The sequence below is a fragment of the Vidua macroura genome, chromosome 21 (assembly GCF_024509145.1).
Source record: "Vidua macroura isolate BioBank_ID:100142 chromosome 21, ASM2450914v1, whole genome shotgun sequence".
Taxonomy (NCBI): Eukaryota; Metazoa; Chordata; class Aves; order Passeriformes; family Viduidae; genus Vidua; species Vidua macroura.
In genome coordinates, this window is record NC_071591.1 from 2482654 (window position 1) to 2504867 (window position 22214).

General features: G+C 50.9%; 1 protein-coding gene across 2 annotated transcripts in view; it reads right to left on the reverse strand.

Annotated features, from left to right (window-relative positions):
* The window catches only part of NACC2 (NACC family member 2), a 53161-nt gene extending 31244 nt beyond the window's left edge, over nucleotides 1-21917 (reverse strand). Inside the window, exon 1 of one of the 2 annotated variants that reach the window (XM_053996646.1) lies at nucleotides 21759-21917. The gene's annotated coding sequence lies outside the window, so the exon portion shown is untranslated. Of the gene's footprint in view, nucleotides 1-20506; nucleotides 20557-21758 lie in introns of those variants that run through there. The other variant, XM_053996649.1, reaches the window with a different exon arrangement.
* Between the last annotated feature and the right edge of the window lie 297 nt (nucleotides 21918-22214).

Here is a 22214-nt window from a genome sequence, read left to right on the forward strand (position 1 = left end):
GGGTGAGCAGGAAATAAAGGAGCATCCACCTGCTGCAGGGCTTTGGGAAGGAGGGAAGAGCTGAGTTTTATGCAGCATCCACGATTTTAACTTTAAATAAACTCCACTAACAGCTCTGGTACTGGGGTAGGATTAAAAAGAAACCAAGAACCAGATGCATGTTTCACTAAAACTCATCAGACAAGCAGAAACAGCCCCAAAACACAGCAAGCAGCATTTGTGGTTAGTCCTGGCAGGGAGGGAATGAGGGGAAGGTGCTTCCTTTCCTCATCCAACCTCGCTCTCCCCTGACTCTCCTTCATCCCCACTACTGGCTTAAAATGCCTTCCTCACAAACATTCCAGCTTCCTTTTAAAAAAGGAAAATAATTATGCTGGGGAATAACCACTTCTCTCCTACAAGCACACAGATATGAACAGTTAAACACACAACTTTGGGAACTTTTCCAAGATTTATATGTTTTGCATGGAAAGCAAATGTTGGTGGTTTTTTTTTTTTTTCACCCTGCCTGGGAAAATATTTAAGTGCTAAGTTTATGGAGCCAAGTCCATTTATTCCTGATTTAGGCTGCTGCTCAGACAGAACTGGATCAGTGATTTAAGCAGCACTGGGGGATGCAGTGCTGGCCCATGCCCCAGCCCCCAGCTTGGAGCTGTGCTGGCACGTGGCTCTGGGAATTCTGGCCCAGACAGAGGTTTTATCCATGGCACAGGATGGCAGGAGTGGCCACCCTTCCCTGGAGCATCCCAAAGCTCCCAGGAGAGCCCCCCAGGTCCCTCCCAGCCCCACCAGTTTACCACCCTGGTGCTTTTTGATGCAGTAAAAGTCTTTTCGTGGTGATACCCTTAAAAACAGCAACGCTTGATTTGCATCTTCCTGGCCCAATTTACCAAATCCCTGCCTTCAGATGGAAACTCCTCCCTGTGATCCCAGCTCAGAGCAGCTCCCAGCTCCATCAGTGTGCTGGGACCAGTCCCATGAGCCAAGGCAGCAGCCCTGTGTCCCATCCCTGGAAGTGTTCAAGGCCAGGTTGGACGGGGCTTGGAGCAACCTGGGGCAGTGGAAAGTGTCCCTGCCATGGCAGGGGATGGAATGGGATGAGCTTTAAGGTCCCTTCCAATAAAAATCATTCTGGGATTCTATTAAACCCTGAGATCCACTCAGTCCCAAGCTTCAGCCACTTGCTCACACCTGGAGACCTCTTCACAAGGCCCTCCAGCTTTTTGCAGCAAGCCAGCCAGTGATTCTTGCCTCTATATTTCGATTTATTTGTGTATTTTTGCAAATCTTTCTGGCCAGTTAAACCAGAGCCGTGGCGATTGCGAAATCCAGGAAATTTGCTGCAACACTCTGTAACTCTTGCCAGGCAATTAGCCAAAACCTCACACAAATAAGCTTTTTTGCCACACGGTTCTAACCACCAAGCATTAACCCATTTTCTTAGGAAACAACATCTGCTGAAACAACTTCCTAATCTAGCAGCAGGCATGGAAAAAACCCACTGCAGTATCTCTAGTGCATGGTAAAGAGAATTAGCAGGCAGGTTTGTCCTGCTCAGAGGGTGCTGGCCAGACCCAGTCTCCTCTCACAGACCCTCTCCCTGGAATATTTATTCCCTGGGGCAGGAAAAGTGTTAAGGTCAAAGGTTTTCCTGCAGCACTTCCATGTTTTAAAGACAGAGATGATGGTGGAGCAGCCTGGGGGCTTTGGAGCAGGATTTGCATCCCTGAACCTGACTGTTGTGGGGTCTAAAATCCTTGGAGCTGTAGGAGCTGCACCCTACAGCTGCAGGGATAAATCAAAGCACAGTAGGATGGCACAGGTGTCATTTGTAAGAATAACCAAACTACTGGGCAATAAAGCAACGATTTCCATTTCCTACCCTGGCCTTTACACAGCTTTTTTTTTCCTGGGAAAATGGGAACGTAGAGCCAAAATCAGGCTCCATGATTTGCCCTAGGAAAGACAGAAACCACACTGCATCCTTCTCCTTAGTCCAGACTGAAACAGCAGCTACACTTCTGTGCCATTTGTTAGAACTCATTTCCTCCCTGACTCTCTGCCCCTGCTTTCTCCACCAACCCGAAAAACCAATAAAATAAAATAAAAAGCTTCCTTTTGGGAACACAGTGGTAATAATATTACCCCCATCTGTTGATAAGTCCGAGGACCTGCACAGGGAGCAAAGAGGCTGGAAAGCTGAAAGGGAGTCAAGTGTTTGCATGGTTTTACTAAGAAATGAAATCCAGCTTTAAACACAGTAAATCGGAGACTATTCTGAATCACCTCTTGAATTTTTTAATGCTACTCCTGGGAGCACTGAAGGTAAATATGTTAATTTGACTTCAATCATGGTGCAGGGAAAAAAAAACAGCACACTGTATTAGTTTAGGGTACCAAGTCTTAAAACTATTCATGCATTTCTGCATATTTTATACTCAGCAAATAAAGTTCCAAGGTTCTATAAGGAGGCTGCAAAATTATTCTGAGTAAGCAATAATGAGCTGTGCATTATATAAGGCTGATACTAATGGTAATCTATTATTAAAATTTGAGAGTTATAGCAGCTCCATAAGAGTCCGAGAGCAGGTTTTCCTCCCTAGGAAGGGAGAGCAGCATCTGGAGCAGGGAGGTTGGCCAGCCAGGTTTTAGGGGACTCAAGCTGCACCCCAGGTCTTTGGGAAAAATCTGTGCCATGTCTAATGACCTCTTTCACAGGTTCATTTCATCATTCCCTGTCCCACTGCACCACCCCGAGTCCCAGCACCTTCACAGGCTCGCTCTCTGCCTGAGCGCAACACGTCTCCCAAAAAGCATTAAAGAATTAACAGGGTGCCAGGTTTGTGTGTCTCAGCTATCCCCAGAGCCAGCCTGACCCTTGGTCCCTGCTGAGATGCCCCACCAGGGCCTCCAAAGAGCACCAGACATCCAGGGTGGGAGCATGGACTCAAATCTCAATGGAAGAGGGCACAGCCCAGCACCCCGGTCCAGTGGAAGGTTCCCTGTCCTTGGAACAGGGTTGGAAAAAGACAGGCTTTAAGGTCTCTTCCAAACCAAACCATTCCATGGTTTTATAATGCTCAGCAAGTTCAAGCCAAGCTTTGCTTGGTGCTGGTTTCAGCTGGACTGGTTCTGCCCCTCTCCCAGCCCCATTCTTCCCTGGAGATGGATGCTTTCCTGGGGACTGCTGCTTCAGGATCCATCCCAGCCAGCGCTGTGCATTTTAAGGACAAATCATCATCTCTTGGAACAGCACCTCTCTGCATTGCTGTGAGAGAAACAAACAGCAAAAAGCCCAGAATTTGGCTCATTTTCCTCCTTCCTACATCTTCTGGTGAGAATCGAAGCAGTCTCTGGAGGCTGTGAATCTGGATCTGGAGAGCTCACACAGAAATAGGCCCACCAGTGAGGGACCAGGACATCTCCATGCTTAACCTGCACACCTCCATCCCACAGGCTCGTGGATCCTGAACACACCTGGGAACGTGGTGGTCTCACCTCATCACCTGCCCCTGGAGGAAATTCCTCCCTTGGTTTTGCATGAAATGCAAAATCACATTTTCCCTGCATTTCAGAGCGTGTTGCAGTGAGCAGCCAAGCTCCTTTTCCCCCAGTGAAATTCTGCAGTAAGTGCAGATCCCAAAGGCAAGGTTCTGCCCAAACCAGAGGACAATGAAGCATAATAATTCCTGGGGAAACAAACTTAGTCTGAGACCCTTCTGCACAGAGAAGGATCTTAAACAGCGACGAGCTCTTTGCTCTCTCCACGCTGCAAAAGGCACTGGGGAAGAAACCAAACAGAGCAGGTCAGATTTGCTGGGTGTTTATGGCATCCACCTGCTCTGTGCCTGTTGCCTGCTGTACTCCCTACCTGGGCTGAAGGAGTTAACAGCTCCTCTGGGATGTAACAGGAGCTGGAGTTAGTCACCCAGGCATGTCCGGATGGCACCAACCCCGAGCTGCCTGTGAATGAAGTTGCCTTGGAGATGCAGCCAAAACCAATGACCAGATATTAACTTTTCACCAGGGGCTGCCAAGGCAGGCAGAACTTGTGAAACCAGCAGGACACAGCTTCCAGCCAAGCTGGAACATTTGGATGCAACGTGAGGGACCCCTGATTCCCCCCGGAGGAGTAAAACTTTGTGCCTTTGCTCAAGGAACAGGAGAAATTTCCCCTTGCAAAGCCAAGCAGGCCAAGGACTGGCAATAAAACCCAGCTCTGGGACCTTCTGGAGTGGGCAATTAATGTCCATAAGCAAGATGATGCCTTCCCATGGTTTAATTTTAAAGTTGATATTAAAGATAGCAGCTCATTGCTATTAAAGATAGCAAGCTCCTTAATTCTTTCTGTAATCAGCTTCATAAGCAGAAAAAGCAGCATGGGCACCTTACCCAATGCAGCTGAAATGAGACATCATGAAACAAAACCATTAAGAAAGAGTTCAGGGGCTGGGCTGGTGCAGGATCACACATCTGCCTAAGCCAGCACTTCCTCTCCCCTTCCAAGGGCAGGTTTGGAAGTGGGTGAGCAGGAAGGTGAGGCTGCTGAGCCTCCCAGGGCAGCCACGCAGAAAGAAACTCAACTTCAGGCAGAGCTTTCTCAATCTCAGCTCAGAGCTTCCTTTTGTGCCCCCCCTGGAGGTGCTCAGCCACTCCACCATGCGAGGAGGACAGCGGGTGCCCAAAAAAGTGGCAGCAGGTAGCACCAGGAGGAAGAGCATCCACTCAATTCCAGGCATGAAACCAACCTCACCTGCACCTCTCCTCCTTCCAGCCTCACTGACCCAAGGAAATAAAGAGCTTTCAACCACCACAAGGCTCGTTCTGCACGAGATAAATCAGAGCAGCACACGCCACGCCTGCCCTGGGGAGCACTGGACACACCTCAAGCCCTGATTTCCAACCCAAAATCCTGCCCCTGCAGGGGATGATGCTCTCCAGGCCCTGCAGTGAGCTCCAGTGCAGCTCACACAGGGGATGACTTGCAGGGCTGTGCCCCACCAGCAGCACCAGCAGAGATGAACGGGCGGTGAAGCCACACTTGGGGCTGTCAGGGACATCACAGACCCATGAAGATGAAATGAAATGGACATCTTCCCATCAGAGCAAACCCTTCCTTCCCATCTGCACGCCAGCCCCTTGATATTTTTTCCCTGAAGGAAAAACAGAAGATGCTTTCCATAAGCAGACGATTTCAGCAGCTAATTTTACCATCACTTATGGTCGACTTTATGACTAAGATTTCATGCTGACTATATTAATCCTGTCAAATTTCAGAGTGAGAGAGAAATGATACTGTATATTTTATGGCTGCAATAACTTCTAAGCCATTAGACATGCATGCTGACATGAAAGTAATCAAATTGATTTTTTCCTATTACAATGAAGAACTTTGTATGAGCAAATAGTCTTTCTGGCACAGGAATGAAACGCCAAGAAGCCTGTGCTCACTCAGGAAATTAGGAAATTGCCACGAGCCATCGTTCAGAAATTTGAGTTTTCTGCTTACTCACATTTTATTGTCACCAAAGCTGAAAGGGACATGTTAGTCAACCAAAGGATCGACAAAAGCCAACGCCAGGGATAATCAGAGGGGTTTGAAGCCCTGTTAAATACTGCAGAAGCTGCAGTTAATTGTTTTCCCAGCATTAAAGGCTCCCCTGTGCCTTTTTTAACCTCATCAGACATGTTTTTCCCCCTCACAGCTCACCGGCCACTCCTCCAGGTGCTGGGTGGGCAAGGCAGAGTGGACCAGAGTAAGTGGCTCAGAGGGTTTTTGGCAAGTCTGGAGCCCTGGAAGTGTTAATGGATATCCCACAGCCAATGAGAAAGCCTGTGGGCCAGAAGGTCAACTGAAATGATTTTTAAATGCAAATAGGTCGTTAATTGTAAATTCCACTTGCTTAGTGCTCTGTTGAGCGTTTCAACACCAACTCATCTCTACACTTCAGCTCTGCCAACCCAAAATTCCACTTTAAAACCCCTTAATCCAAGCCGTGTGCCAAGCTCTAGAGCAAGTCAGGCCGAAACAGCCCCACGGTGGGCAGACAAGTGGCAGGGCAGAGGTGCCAGCCCGGGGTGTCCTGTGGGGACAGGGGCACACCCGGGCAGGGCAGGGGCTCTGCAAGCCAGGCCTTGCAGGGATGGGCCAACAGGGCACACCTGCCAGGTGAAAAACCCTGTGGAAACCTGTTTGCTTCCCCTGCTGCGTGAGAACACGTTGGGTGTGAGAGGACAAGATCAGAGAGGCTCAACATCTCCAAACACTCAGCAACTAGAAGCAATTAAGAGCAGATAACACAAATAATGCAAGAGGCTCACCTGACACCCTGCGGGCACAGCCAGGGCTCCTCTACAGCCAGTAAAGTGCAAGGTTTTCTTTTCATTTTCAGTGGTTTTGTACAATATCGGTATCAATCATTAAATAATGTCAGATCTTTCAGACTAAGCGAGCTGCATGAAAAAAAAAACCAGCACAGGGACGTGCTAAAGCTGTCTGAAGGCTCAAAGAGATAGGGGTGTGTATGTACATATTTATTTATATACATATATGTATCTATGTCTTGGGTTAGCAAAATAATTAGAGTTTTAACATGGATTTAGTTGCAAATTAAAATGCTTTGATGTCTATCAAAACCACTTATTTTTGGTTATGTTTTCTTTTGGGGTTTTTTTTTCAAACAAAAAAAATTTAGAAATACAAAACCATAAAACCACAACTACATGGATCGCCTCAACCAAGACTTGCAAAAGACCAATTTTAGTGAATTCCAATTTTAGTGAATTCCAATTTCAGTGAATTCCAATTTCAGTGATTTCCTTTGTCCTTCCACACCAGAAATTTGTAAAATCATCCGAGCTGCCGTGCACAGGGAACCTTCCACCAGACTAGGTTGCTCCACCCAACATGGTCTTAAACAAAATCAAAGTTGGGTATTTTGTCGTTGTTTTGGGGCTTGTTATTATTTGGGGTTTGGTTGTTGTTTTTTTTTTTAAAGTCGCAAAGCTCTCCCAACAAAACCCAAGCCAAAGCCCATCCCAGCACACTGAGCCCCGTTAACCAGCACCAACCCCAGGCCCCTTCCGCTGCCCCTGGGATTCAGGAGGATCCCACATTCCAGAACATTCCAGAACAAGCCTGGTCCCGTCCTGACTTGGGATGTGGTGCCCAGAGGAGGACGAGCAGCGAGCCACGAGCCCCCCACCACCCTGCCCTGAACCCCCAGCAGCAAACAGCAAATCCTTCCAACCAAACCCCGGCAAGGTCGCGCTTCAAAGTTATTCCCCAAACCCAGAGTCTTGCAAAGGTAGGAGAAGGCTCCCAGGAGAGGAAGTGAACAATATCCATGAGTTTCTCATGACCTTACGGAGATTGCCATGACAACACCGCCTCGATCCTCCAAACATGGATATATTCATTTGCACTGGTGTGATTGAGAATAATTAGAGTGAGATTCCCTGAGCCGGGGAGTCACAGCCGTGCACGGCTCCGGCAGCAGAGCCCAAGTTTCAAGGGAAGCAGCCTCAAATTTAAATGTAAAAAAGAAAACCGACAACACTCTTCGGAGCCGCGTGACCTAATTCATTACAAAGAATGTCAGTTAGCAAACCTTTTAAATAAAACATTAAGCTAGAGGTAATTTGAAGCCTTGTGGATTTTGTTTTACTCAATTATTTTCTAATGCTTCAACTTCAAGAATAAATATGCAGGAATCAAAAAAAAAAAAAAAAAAAAAGGAATACTAAGGGTTTCATTTAATTCTTTTTTCAAAAGAAATGAAGACATTCATACTAAACCAAAATACCCTCTCAACCAAGCTGGATTTTTAATTAAAACTTTTATGTCCTACAAGATTCTTCAAGGTTATAATATCTGCTCCCACATCGTGAGGCAGCATCACGCTCGCACAAGGGCGAGCCCGACATCCACGTTAGAACAACCTGTGCTGTGCATTGCTATACCTTATTTCCAGGACATCCACTCACAAATTAAACCAGGCTGGAATGCTATTTCTTCCCTGCCCCATAATTTCCACCACCACTGGCAATTTTCACTCTGTTGGGAAGAGTTTCCCTGCAGCAGACTGAGGCAGGGGATGATCACGCTGGCCTCTGCTTGGGTTTTATTAAAGCCTGGTGGTAAGAGCACGGCTGGAGGGAGGCAGGTGGGGATGTGACACCTCTGCAGAAGGGCAGCAGAGGGTAAAAGCCACTGCTGATGCTCACAGCCTAAAATTAATTGGGAAAATGGGGAAAAGAAAGGGAGAAACAGAATCCCGGAGTAGTTTGGGTTGGAAGGGACATCAAAGCTCACCCAGTCCCACCCCTGCCATGGGCAGGGACACCTTCCACTGGCCCAGGCTGCTCCAAGCCCTGTCCAGCCTGGCCTTGGGCATTTCCAGGGATGGGGCAGCCACAGCTGCTCTGGAAGGAGCTCGGTGAACACTGCAAATGCTCTTCTAAGAAATACAACAAAACTAAAAAAAAAAAAAAATAGTCATAAAGAGGCATCCTCTGAAGCAAAAAAAAAAAGAAAAAAAGAGTTTAGAGCTAAATATTTGATTTGATTTTGGCAGCATCGCCCTTTTCCAGAGGCTACCAGAAAGAGATTTGCAGGAATGTGCTTAACACCGCTCTGCTACAAGTCCGTGCTACAAAACATTCCGGAAACAAAGAAACCCAGAAGATAAAAAGATTCCTTTCCGCCACACTGTTCAGAATAAAACACCTCCCCTGCTTTGATTCGGCCTTCCTTGCAATGTTTAAAAAATAAAAAAGTCAGCCTTTCCCTGTAACCGACCCAGTGGGGTCCAGCAGGGATCCCCAGCACTCCCATCCCGACCCCGGGAGATGCCAGGGAAGCAGAGCCAACCCTCACTGCTCCCATTTTCACCTCACAACCCCACCCTGGGGCCACTTTCGGGGTGTTAAAAGTTCCCTGTGTCACCCAAAGGAAGGATTTGGCGTTGGTGGAAGGTGCGAAGGGTGGAACTCTTCAACTCTTCAACCCAACCCCGCTGCACCCAGGGCTCCTTTTCAGGGCAGAAAACTCTGGATAAAGCCACTTCTCTGCAGCAGGGAATAAACAAGGATTAGAATTCACCCGTTCATAACAGGGAAACCCTGCAGCTAGAGGTGGAGTCAGGCAGTGCCGGAACATCCAGCCTAAGTTGCTTGACGAATGCTAACTATGACTTCCAGCTTATTTATCTAATTTGGGTTGATTTTTAAATATTGAGTTATCTAACCAGACACGAAAAGAGAGCCTGAAAATTTCCCGTGTTAGTGAGAACTCTCCCTGCCGCCGTAATTCAATCTACATGTCTGAATATTACTGACTTTTCTCAATCACATTTGTATTGAGAAATCAGGACCTCGTTTTCTCAAATGGTGTTAAGTGCCTGGAAAACGGGGTTCTACAGCAAACGAGCCTCTCCAAAGCTGCAAGTGATGCACAGCTTGCAAGTATTTTAGTCATTTACAATATTTATCAGGCTCTATTTTTGCCAATCAATCCATAAGAAGAGCAGAACAGGCAATACCTGTAAAACAATCCGCTCGATTTCAGCGCGGCCGCCTTTCCGTGTGAGAAAGGGGCAGCTCTGAACTGACACAACCAGTTTGCAACACGCACCAAAAAAATACACGCAGGAGGGATGAAGTCAGTGGCAAAATCCTCAATGGCTTCAGCCGGGCCAGGATCGCCTCCAGGAACGTGCTGATGCTTGGAGAAACATCAGGGAGATGCCAAGGCTGGAGAAAAGGAGGCTCTTATGGCTCTCCACAACTGCTGACAGGAGGGAGCAGCCAGGGCTGGGCAGGCTCTGCTCCCAGGGAACAGGGACAGGAGGAGAGGGAACAGCCTCCAGCTGGGCCAGGGGAGGGGCAGCTTGGACACCAGCAGGAATTTCTCCATGGACAGGGTGGCCAGGCACTGCCCATCCCTGGAGGTGTCCAAGGAAGGCCTGGACGTGGCACTCGGTGCTCTGGGCTGGGGACAAGGTTGGCGTGGGTCACAGGTTGGACTCGATGATCCCAGAGGATTTTTCCAGCCTCGGTGATCCTGTGAAGGCTGCATGGGGCAGGACCCATCCCACTTCCCGTGTCCAACCTCCCAGCACCCCCGCAGTGCCCCCGTCCAGGGTGGTCTGACTGGTCCCAGTGATCCAGAGGCTGAAACTGGTGGCCCTGGACGCCCGGGGAGTCTGTCCCTGTGGAATCTATCCCAGTCCTGCTCCTTGGAAGTGCTGCTTGTGCCGAGGGTGGTGCTGAGCATCCCCACCCCACGGAACACGAGGCACCAGCAGGTAATTTCAGGGAGCACCAAACAGCTGAGAATATCAGAGGCTGTAATCGCCATCAGGGCGGATTTGAAACAACAATCCAAGCACAAAAACCCTCCCTGACCATCCCTGAACCCACGAGGTACCACGCACTCCCCCCAGCCCCAGCCCTGCTTTTAAAATTCAGCCTTTATCAGCTTGAGTTGAGCAAATCCAGTCAAAAGGCAGAAACGGATTGTGCTAGTAAGCAGAAAAACTGTTACATCTTCTGAATGTAATTTTGCCAAAAGCCTCTGCACAATTTTTTTTGTCACGCTTTGCATTATGAAGGAAATTTCTTTTTAGAAGAACAGGAGAATGATTTGCATAATATTCTTTGCAAGTTAATATCAGCCTCTGATAATGATCTCTGCATAATGCAAAAACGTTTGAGAAGACTGTTACAACACTAAGTAATCATATTTTAAATTATGTTTCCCTTTATAGAAAGGTGTTGCAAAAACACACAGACATGAAATCTGTCTGTTGAAGTCCCAAGAACCACCTGACCATCTTCCCACTATTCTACTGTTACAGATTGCAACACTGCCTTTCAAAATCTTACAAAACAAATTACGCTGCAACAGTCTGGCTTCACAGAAGGCAGAGCTTTTTCCTGTGCTGCTGCTCCAGCACATTACATTTCACAAGAGCCTCTGATGCGCTGCACGGGTTAAGCAAGGGCCCAGAAATGAAGCTGTAACAGCACCAGACGTGGCCATTTAGGCAGATTCTCCCATCTCACACTGCCAGCAGGCGCAGGTGGCAGCACCAGGGCATGCCCTGCCTGCCACCAGCTGCAGGGGACACTGGTTTAGCTGGGTGATTCCTGCTTTGGCCCAGCTGCCTCACAGATGGAGCAGTGGCAATTCAGCCTGTGACAACCCCACGGGGCCGGGTGTCCCTCCCAGCAGGCAGGGGTGCCCCCGAAATCCCCGCGAGGGACGAGGCGCTGGGCGCAGCCACGAGATCGCCGCTCACGCCGTCGCTCGTGGCTAATCGGGGCAGGAACTAAAGAGAAAAGCAGAGGTCCAGGAGGAAGCCATTTGTACAGCTCTGCTGGGCAGCATCCTGTCAGATGTGGGCGATTTCCCTCAGCCCATCTCCAAAGGGGGATGTGGGTGGGAAGCTAATGCACTTGGATATTAAATACTTCATATGTCACTACGACTTAACGGCCACAGGCAAGTGGTTTAAACCTGAGCTAACCTTCCCTGAGCTACAAGGAACAGAGGGAGGTTCCCGGGACAGGAACCAGGAGTGGGACAAGGAGCAAAGAGACACTTTGGGACCAGTCGTACAAATGACGTAGCTCAGATTTGAAGTGAAGCACGGAGCAGGATCCACGGGGTGGGCTGTGCTCCCAAGGGCAGTGCCAAGAGCAGAGCGTGTCCCAGAGAGCCACCGTGCCCATGGCAGCCTCAGGAGCACAGTGGGCAGCACGCACAGCACAGTGCCACCCACGCCTGTGGCACACACAACAGGGCATCATTCAGCCTGCACGGTGGGTGGTTCCTGTCCCACCTACAAAGTGAAGACTAAAATTCAAATACCAGATCTGAGCAGCCAAGGCAAGGAGAAAAGAGCCTCTGGGATGTCAGTCTGAGCTCGCCGGGGCAGCTCAAGCGCTGCCCTGGGTATGAAACCATCCCAGGCTCATGAGGTCATTCCTTGGTAACTTGGAGGGTTTGTCCAACTACATCCAGCGGTGGGCAGGAGAACAACCCTTCACCCCATCCCATCTCCCCTTTTCATACCTTCTGAAACAAGTTCCAAGCAGCTCCTTGCTACACCTCATCCCAGGCTTCCTCAAATGGCTTTGCAAGCACTGCGAGGTTGGGTTTTTCCTTCAAAAACTGCCAGCAAATCTCACCCTTTTTTCCCCAAACTGGCATATCCATCCATACCGGTGGGTGGTACCACCAAGACACAACTCCTAAGCTCCCAACCCACCTCCTGTCACCTGGACAGCCATCACCTGGACAGCAGGAGGGAAAACTTCTCCCAGCAAACACCGCAGCCGCCGGCACGTGCGCCGGGGCGGGCACCAGGGTGTGGCAACCGCCTGCACCAAATATTTCCATTGCTAATGCTGCACCCTGGGTCTTGGACAACATTCCTGAGGCACACAGGAGAGGTCAGGAGCAGGCTGCAGGGCGGGGAGTGGACACCAAAGCACCCAAACAGCACAAATCCCTCAGGCACAGCCAGGGGAGGCTGCAGGAGCACGGCTCCCCTGGCGCTGGCACTTGTGATGCTTCATGAATGCATTGCAACTGAACTGCACCTACAGTGCTTCCAGGATTTTGGGGGGAAAAACCACTTGGGAGGTGTGAAAAAGAACCAAGGAATCATGACTGTCACTCTATAGAACCTTACAGAAGAGTGGTAAAAGCCACTGGAATGTTTTTGTTTAAAATCATTGGCAACACTTTGCACTGTGGACATCACCAAGGTGCCACCGGAGTTCTCTGTGTTTTGATGATGGCCAAGCAAAAAAATTAAGCTCAATGCTCTGCCCAGCTGTGCTGGGGTGACAGCCTGGACCAGACACACACAGGCTGCAGGTTCTCTTGGTTCCTCCACCCCCTCCAAGTTGTGCTGCCCTCCTGTCCCCCTGCAAAAGAGTTAAGTCCTCCCTCCTGCATCATTTCTCCTGCTAAATGCAGATTAGTCAGCAACTACCGCAGGATACACCTCTCCTAAGGCACTCATGAACAAAGCAACAGCCAGTTTGGGATCTTAAAGGGAAGGTAAATGAGGAAACTTCCTAAACTTGATTGCAAAAATATTCATGAAGGTACCCCGTGGCTCAGGTACCTCCAGCTGCTCTGCTGAAGCTCCCACTGGCTCCCAAGGGAATGCAGAGGTGTGATGGGCACTAAATCAGTGCTGCAAGCTGGAATTAGAATCCACCAGTGGATCTGAACACCACCCAGAGCCAAACCCCCAGTCTGGTGACACAGTCCCAGCCCTCACTGCCTGAGCCCAGAGCAAACCTTGGGATGGAGGCTCCCACTGCCCAACCAGAGCACTGCAAGTACCCTGGGCTCCCTCTACATGTTTACAGTCGCACAAAGAAACCAAACACCCAGCAGTCATCTCAAAGGCCAGTTATTAGATCACTTGAAATGAGCTGAAATGAAATTCCCACAGGTTTTATTGGACTACTGAGATATTGATTCTGGTGTGCCTCTCACTCAGCCTGCAGCACAGAAATTCACCCTGCTGGAAATCCCACCCGTGTGCCAGGCCAGAAAATTCCCTGGCAATGTCCAGGGCTGCTTTTCCTTGCTCCCTCTTCCTGGGCCTAGAACTTTCCCTTCCCCTAAGGGTATTTAGCTTGACTGGCACAAATGCTGCTGGTTTCACCCAAAGGCACAAACCACCCCCTGTGCCAGAACACACCTCCAGTTCACCTGGCCAGCTGAGCTGGGGCAAGGATGGGTCCCACTCTGGCAAGGCCTCCCCCACCCCTGCCACTATTTCACAATTTTGGATCCCCATCCCCGATTCTCTCAGGTTATAAATTCACGCGATGCCTCGACAACAAAACAACACCACTATAAATTATTCTATTTTTTTTTTTTTTTTTTACCCACATAAAAAGGGAGCAAAACAATTAAACCCCAGGCTCTGCTGCGTGTGCAGAGGCACTCCAGAGCTCCAAGGAAGCACTTCCCCAGCCCGGGCTGCCCTGTGATGCGGTGCCAGCGGCACGCTCTGTGCTTCATGCCTCACTGCCCACGGCATGAACCCAGCCCCGGGCACTGCCAGCCCAGTGTTCCCTGCTCTCCCCAGCCCTGCAGATGTTTCAGCTCCACTGGGCTCCCTGGCCAGCCCACCAGCAGCCATCCCTCCTCTCCTGCCCGCCTCGGAAGGCCGTGAGCGGCTGGGAGGCGGCAGCTCTGCGGCTTGCACGGGTCTGTTCAGATTTTTGCTTTTGGAAGAAAATATCTAAATAAAAATTCATGCTTGCAGCATAAACACAAGCTGGGCTGGTACTCCACTCCTCCCTCGGCGGGATGTGCTCATCCCTGGACTTGCAGCTCAGCCAGTCCTGAGGTGCATCACTGCCTGGACAGCAGCACACCCACCCTCCCAAAAACCCCAAACCCCGTCCCCATGCTGGCAAGGACAATGCTCATCCCTAAAGGACCTGCCCTTCCCAACTCATCCAACATCCCACAGGAGGTGCAAGGCTCTTGGGCAGCGCAGGCAAAGCTCTGGAGGTGTCCAGGAGCGTGTAAGGCTGGGACTGAGCAGCACAGAGTGTTCTGGATGGGCTGGAGCCTTGGCGAGGCTGGAGTGGCTGAGCACAGCCCACGGCCCTGATGCAGCCATGGCACGGCTCCTGGGAGCTCTGTGGTGAGTCAAGAAGCCCTGATGTTGGATTCACTACACAGCCTTGAATTAGTCAATCCTCCTCTTTCCCCTGGGGAGGGGGGCTGGTCCCAATTCAAATATTGTGTAAGCTGAAAAAGAGCCTCTTAAAAAAAAAAAAAAAGAAACAACAACAAACCCAAACAGATAAAATGCAGAAATACTATTTCAGAGGAACTGGAGAAAGCTGAAGCAATAATGACAAACGATTCCTTGCTGTTCTCCCATTCCCTTCCTCCCAGGGCCTTAAAAAGGCTTCTCACCATCCCACTCCGGCCCTGCTCACGTTACACTGGGATCAACCAAAGCAGAGTGTGGTGCTCGTGTCCTGCCCAAGGTCACCGTGACAGCCAGAGCCCAGGAGGAGCCCAGCCTGGAGCTTCTGGAGCTTCCCAGGGCTCTGGCCCAGCCCCTGACCCCGGCATTCCCACATTCCCAGGCACGGCCTGGGGGGAACACGCGACCTGGGGAGTGATGGAGCAACGGGGCTGGGTTTTGTTGGGTTCATTTCCGTGGACACCACGCAGAAAGCCAAGGCAACCTTCCCAACTTGCCCTTTTCTCCAAGGCTTTTCTCTCTCCCTCCTTTTCTTCCCCCCAGTTCTTAAAATCCAATTATAGCACGACTCTCTCAGCAGGGGTCAGTGTGGAATAAGAATCGCCCGAGTTAATGGACATGAGACCAAGAAAGATTAATGCCTAAATGGTTTCAAAAGTTGTATGATGCCTATTTCATTAACATTTTAATTGTAATGTATCTTTTTAATCTTCTTTCACACTAATGGTTTTTATATGCTTCAAAAAAAGAGAAAAAAAAAAAAAACTGCTGACAACAAAAATATCAACATACCAAAATTAACAGACGGAACTGAGTGCTGTAATGGGAACTGAATGAAATGCAGAAAACCATGTTAATGATGCATTAAGAGTAGAAACTGTGCTCAGACAAGAGTCAAAAATTCAGCCCTACACTTGCATGCCCTGACTTTGAACAGGGGCACCTTTCCCCAGGTGCTCAGCACAACCCCATGTTGTGTCTTTCAGGGGAAAAAAAAAAAAAACAACCTGTCAAGTTACTTATGCTTAAATGTACATTTCATAATCAATTAGAAGTTGTATGGAAAAAAAAAAAACATAAAGCAACAACCCCAGCAGCTTCACCAAATGCACAGGTTTATCCAAAAAAAAAAAAAAAAAAAAAAAAAGCTGGTAATTAATCTAAGAAAGGAGTGAGAAAGGAGCAGCAGGTTCAGGGGAGGAGGCTGCTGCTGTTGTCCATCCCCTTCTCCATGGAATGGCACTGCTGTGGTTGTCACCACTCCCTGGGCTCAGGCACCTCAAGCACAGCAGAATTCCCAGACAGGAAAGCTGCTGTTGCAACCGCCGTGCAAAATTTTATTTTACTTAATTAGAAGACAATTAAATTTAAGCAATAATGTTTCATTAAGCATGGGCATGTATTGATGATGTTAGCATGGATAAATGGAGGCACAGAAGGAGCAGATAATTGGGGAGCAGACAGATGAAGTTTTAAACAACTTTGGTTTGTAAAATGAGTGAGAGATACGATTCTGCCACCTGCCCTGAGGCCAAGCTGCAGCTGCAAGGGTGATGCAAAAACCACAAAGTTTTCCTTCCCAGTCCATGAGAACTTCTTAGAAGGCAGAAGATCCGGTCAGAGGGATTCAAAGCCTCCTTATGCCCATTAGGAAATCATAATCCCTAAGTTTGCCATGAGGATGTGATTCCAGCCACAAGAGAATAACCAAAATGCACATTATCCTACTCAGGTTTGGGCCTTGAAGGTTGCTGCAGCTGGTGAGGTGCTGAGGGAGGTTTCCAGTGAAGGGGCACCTATGGAGAGAGGTTATTCCTGCCAGTGGGAATTTCATCCCACAGGATCTCAGCCATGCCTCTGCCAGGAGGGGTCTGTACTCCCCCAGGGCAGCCAGGCTCAGGCATCCCTCTGGAAGTCTCCCAGCAAGCCCCATCCGCCTCTCCCCTTGGAAATCAAATCCTTTTATCCACCTTCAAATGGATAAATCCCCACTCCCCATCTCCTCTGGGCACCTTGCCATTGCCTTTTGCAGGGCACACCACGAAACACCAACCCCTCCACTGCTGGCTCACGTGAAACCTCTGTGCAGCACAACCCCATAAAGCTCAGGAGGGCCAAAACATTATCAGCCCTTTGCCCTGCCACCACTGCCCAGCCTGTCCTGCAGCCTCCCTGCAAGCACTGATGTTCTCTCCCGTTTCCCTAACGCTTCCTATAATCCAAGTGTAAATGTTTGTCCTATGACAGGGAGAACTGGCATGTAAAACATGTCCCCCCACACAAAATGTATATATATATATATATATATATATATATATATATATATATATCCCAGGCTGCCATATGCTTCCCAGTGGATACCACAGCAGGAATGCTCTGTGGAGAGCAGCCAGCACCCTTCTCCACCTCCACCTCAGCCCCACTGAACCCCCAGCTCCTGGCACAGGCTGTGCTGCTGAAATCCTGCCCCTAAACACCCCACACCTGGCTGCTGTCCCCCAATCCATACACCCCTGATCATCCAGAGGAGCCCTGATCGCTACCCAGAGATGCTGCAGGGGGGAAAAGAGGGATTCTCTCCTGCTGTTTTCATGAATGATGAACAGATCCTGACCGTGGCTTCGTGGGGATGACACCGGGGAGGTGAAGGGTTTAATCTCATCCCAGTGACTATATATGGTCACCCTGATGGAGCCACCTCCCTCTGCTCACGCTCTGCTGCCCTTGGCTCCTGGCACTGGGCTCCGCAGCAAACTGGCAGGGCCTGGGCACGGCGCCGGCGCGCCAGAAGTCAGCAGACTCCCCACGTTCCTGTGCTCTCTCTCCCCCTTTCCCAATTTTTTCCTGGCTTGTAAAAAATCTTTTATCAGTTAAAAACCACAGAGAATGCGCAAATGCTCAAGGAAAAAAAAAAAAAAAACCTAAAACATTTTAAGAGAGCTTTATAGAGAATTGTTGCACGGGGGGGGGGAAAAAAAAACCCAAGCTGTCAAGTTACTTATGCTTAAATGTACATTTCATAATCACTTAGTTGTTTTATGAAAAAAAAAAATAAAATCAATCTTTTGGTGAAAAGTGTATCAATTCATTCAGCCCACACGGGCTGGTTTGTTAGTGCAGGGTAGTTTGTGGCTGCAATTCCTGCCCCACCCCCTTCCACCCACCTAGGGGGAAAAAACGCACCGAAATACTTGTCTTCATAGGAAATGCAACACCAAAAAATGTACTTGACACGCAAAATTCTGTGAAAACTCTGACGTGAGGACCTCTGAAAAGCCTGAGGCCAAACTGCACCGGCTGCGAGCAGCCCCGGGAACACACACAGCACAAAACCTGTGCCAAGGGCTATTTATCTTCATTTTATCCCATTGAGCCAGGAGCTTTCAGGGGGTCTTGGTCCAGAGACCATAGCAGAGAAGTGCTCTCATCACCACTGTCCCAACAGCATCCCCCATCCCGCCTGCCCAGCCCAGCCTGGATCCGTGGGATCCCTCACAGGGCCGAACCCCCCAGCAGGGAGAAGGAGGAAGCTCCACACGCTGCTTCCATCCTCTGTCCCAGCAGTCTGATTTTTATTACCTCCGTCCCCATTTAGGAGTAACCACATGACAAACCCGAGCGCAATCCTGCCCGGGGAGCTCGCCTGGGATTGCCTCTCCCTCCCCGGGAACACGGCGTTTTAGCAAGTTTTCCCCTCACAGCAGAATTTGTGGCTACAAAGAATGTAAGATTTAATTTTTTTTTTTTTTTCAGATCCCTGTTCTGCCTCCAAACATTTGCTTAAAAACAAGTTGAACTTAAAAAAAAAAAAAAAAACCCCAAAAACCCCAACAAAAAATAAACCACTAATGAATCACAGTTCCTAGCAAATGAGCAATTGCAGTTGACACAATGAATTATGCCTGAAGCAAGCTGGGAAACATATTTTGCAAATGATCTCATCCACAGGCAAACCTGGCATGACACTTGATTTGCTAAAAAAGACACAAAGCCTGTCAAAATTCCTGTCACTCCGCAAATAAAGTCAGGTAGAGAAAACCAACAGCCTCACCCTCTTTTAAGCACACTTCACCTATTTCTCAACTGCTCTACAGGCTTGATTTAATAAAATAAAAAAAGCCCCACACGCCCTCCTGTAGGTGTGCCCATCCCAGCGGGTGCTGAGGGCTATCGGATCCGCTGCCACTTCCCTGGATGAGGAGTAAATGGGCTGGGAAGCTGCTCTTTGGATGCCAAACACAGGCTCAGCTCGATTTGAAGCCTAATTGCAGCAAGATAGGATGCTCGATGCTCGCTCTGGCCATTAGGTATGGCAGGGAACTCACAATTCCCTTTAATTTCCTCCAGCTGCATGCCTGGGTTTTATTTCTTTCATTACATTCAAGAAAACTCAAAGGTTAGAAAAGAAGGGGGGGGAAAGCCACTCAAGTGCAGCCCCCCCCTGCTCCTCAGCATCCCCGGAGCTGTCTCAGAGCAGTTCTCTTTGGCCCAGCACATCCCACCCTATTTCCCCACCTGAAAACTGCTGGCTCAGAAAACCTGGAAAAACTCAAAAAGCCATGGCTGAACCCTCCTTCTAACCCCATTTTGTCGAGTATTTTTAAACACGGAGCAAAGCAGGAGGCGAGTCCCAGCACTGCTTCCCGGGTTGTTCCATGGTGTTTGTCCCCAATCCACGCCACCCCAGCGCTGCTGTGCCAGCAGAGCCAGCTCTGGTCCCATCCCTGCCCACCCCACAGCCCTCCAGGAGGCCGGGCAGGGACCACGGGCCGTGCAACAAAACAGCCTGAAATAAATATTTCCACTCCAAGGTGAGCTGGGCTGTGTCCCCAGCCAGGGAAGCGCAGTCTGGAGGTTTCTCCCAGGCCAGCCCAGAGCTCTCCGGGTGGATCAGGCTCTGGCAGGAGCTCTGTTGGTGCTCCTTCCCTGGCCAGCAATGCTGCAAAGTGGCCTCGCTCCTCCCTGACACCTCCAGCTGGGATCTGAGCCAAAGCCCAGTCCAGAGGGACTCACCTGGATGCTCCAGCCAGGCTCAAGTTCAAGGAGAAGGGATTTTTCTTTTCTGGACTTCTTCCTCTAAGCAGTGAGGATGCTCCGTGTCCCCCCCCCGAGCGTGGGGATGCTGCCCTGTCACTGGCACCAGCCAGGAGGAGCCAAAATCTGCCTCCAGTTCCAGCAGGCTCCCTCAGGAAAGCACAGTCATGGCTGGGGGAGCTAAAAGGCTTTTATATTGCCAGAGGGCTCCAAAAATATCACTTCCAAAGTGATCCAGCATCAAGGCACGCATCCCGGCTAATGGCACCCATCTCTCAGAACAAAGGGGGGGCTCTGGGGAAAGCTTGGGGAGCCCTGGACAAGGTTTTGGGAACACAGGAACAGCCACAGGCCAACCAACACACAAACCACACCTCTGGCCCCAGTGGGTTCCCTTGCTCCTGCCCTGATGCCTGGCTTTACTCTGCTCTCTGTAATTCCAGCCGCCTTGGGAGGTTTTTTTGTTTTTTTTTTTTTTGACGAATTTTAAGTTTCAGAAATCCATCCCCACCCTACTCTGTCCCAATACGACAGCTTTTACCCAGTGAAGCCTTAATTAAAAGGCCTCTGCAGGAGGAAAAACCCCAAAACACAGCAGTTACAGCCACAGAAGGACATTTACTCTCAGGAGGGAGAAGATGAGACCCCTAATTTTTATTATACTTGCCACTTACTTCAAATCCAAGCATTATCACCTCCATCATCCTCACCTTACTGTCCTCACAGCCTTACTGTCCTCATCTGGGCAAGCCACAGCAAGTCAGCTCCTAAGGAGCAGCTCAGCTTTGCTCTTTTTCTCTAAAAGCTTTCAGAATTTCAGAGCAGGCTGTGCATCCGGCAGGAAATTTGGGGGGAGGCGTGCTGGGATGCTGCACTTTGGAGCAGCCCCGCTTCTCCCAAGGACCCCAGTGGCAGTGTCCCCACGGAGCAGCAGCAGCAGCAGCAATCATCCCGGCTTGTTTACCGATCCCAGCTTCTCCTGCTGTTTAATATTTCAGCTGGAGAAGGTGAGCCGGCACGCCAGCCCCTCAATTACGCAGGGCGAGAGGCAAACACTTGGCAGGCAGCGAGCACATCAAGCTGCCCACAAGCCTCGCAAATGCCTCCGGAAAGGAGGAGGGGGGAGAGAGAAGAAAAAAAAAAAAAAAGGGAATATTCAAATTAATGAGCCGGCGGGTAATGGAGACTTGGCTGGAAGTGATCCTGCACTTCGGGCCGGCGGAGCAGCACGCGATGTACCGCTGGCACTGGGTTTTCCTAGGGCAGGGAAGATGTTTGGAGAAGTCCTTGAGCGCTGGAACCACAGCAGGCTGCGGCGGGCAGGGCAGCGCTCCCCCAGCCCAGCCCAGCTCCCGTCCCCACTTTCCGCACCAGCGGAGCGGCTCCAGCCCCCCGCCACAGAGGGGTCCCCGCTGGGATGGGGGCACACCCCGCCCGTCCCCCGTGAGCCCCCCGCCGCCCCACGGCTCGCAGGTCCATCCGCAAACCCCAGTTTCAGGGTTCGGCCGGGTTTTGGATTTCAGTCTCTCCCGTTTCGCAGCGTTTCCCTCCCCGCGGAGCGAAAAGTCCGAGCCCGCGCCCGCATTTATCCCGCGCCCGCGGCCCCCGGCCCGCAGCCCCCCGAGGCGGGGCTCCCACACACCCCAATCCCCGCACTGCCGCAGGACCGCCAGGAACCCCCCCCGAGCCCCCGAACGCCGCTTCCCACGGGGGTACCGGGGTGAGGCTCCGGTCCGCCCCTGCCCTTCCCCTCCCCGCACCCCCGCCCCGCCCGGGACCCCCGGCACCCCCGGGGCTGCGGGTGAAGGGCGCGATGTGCGTGTGTGCCCCCAGCCCAGCCCGGCCCGGCCCGGCCCGGCCCGGGGGCCATGAGGGCTCGGCGCTGCCCCGGGCGCTGCCGGGGCCGGTCCCGGGGCCGGGCCGGGGGTCGGGGCCGGGCCGGGGTCCCGGGGCTGCGCTCACCTGCGGGGCGCCGGCCCCCGAGGCTGCCCTGGGCCTGACGCGGCGGGGCCGGGCGGCGGCAGGAAGTGATTCCAGCCGCTCCTCACATGGACTTTCCCTGACCTCGCCCAGCAGCGCCGGCAGCCGCCGCACAGACCGGCCCGGCGGGACCGGCACCGGCAGCGGCTCCGCGCCAGGGCCGCCCGCGGGGCGGGGGCGGGCGGGGGGCGGCACCGGCCCGGGGGGACCCGCGGGAGGAGCCGCGGGGGGCGGGACCCGCCGCGGACACCCCGAACCCCCCCGGGCCCGCTCCCCCCAGCCCCGGGCCGCGGGAGGGGCGGGCACGGCCCGGAGCGGGGCGGGAACCGCGGGGCTCGGGCTGCTGCCTTCGGCTCGGAATGTGCTCTGAAATCTGCTATTTTATTTTATTTTATTTTATTTTATTTTATTTTATTTTATTTTATTTTATTTTATTTT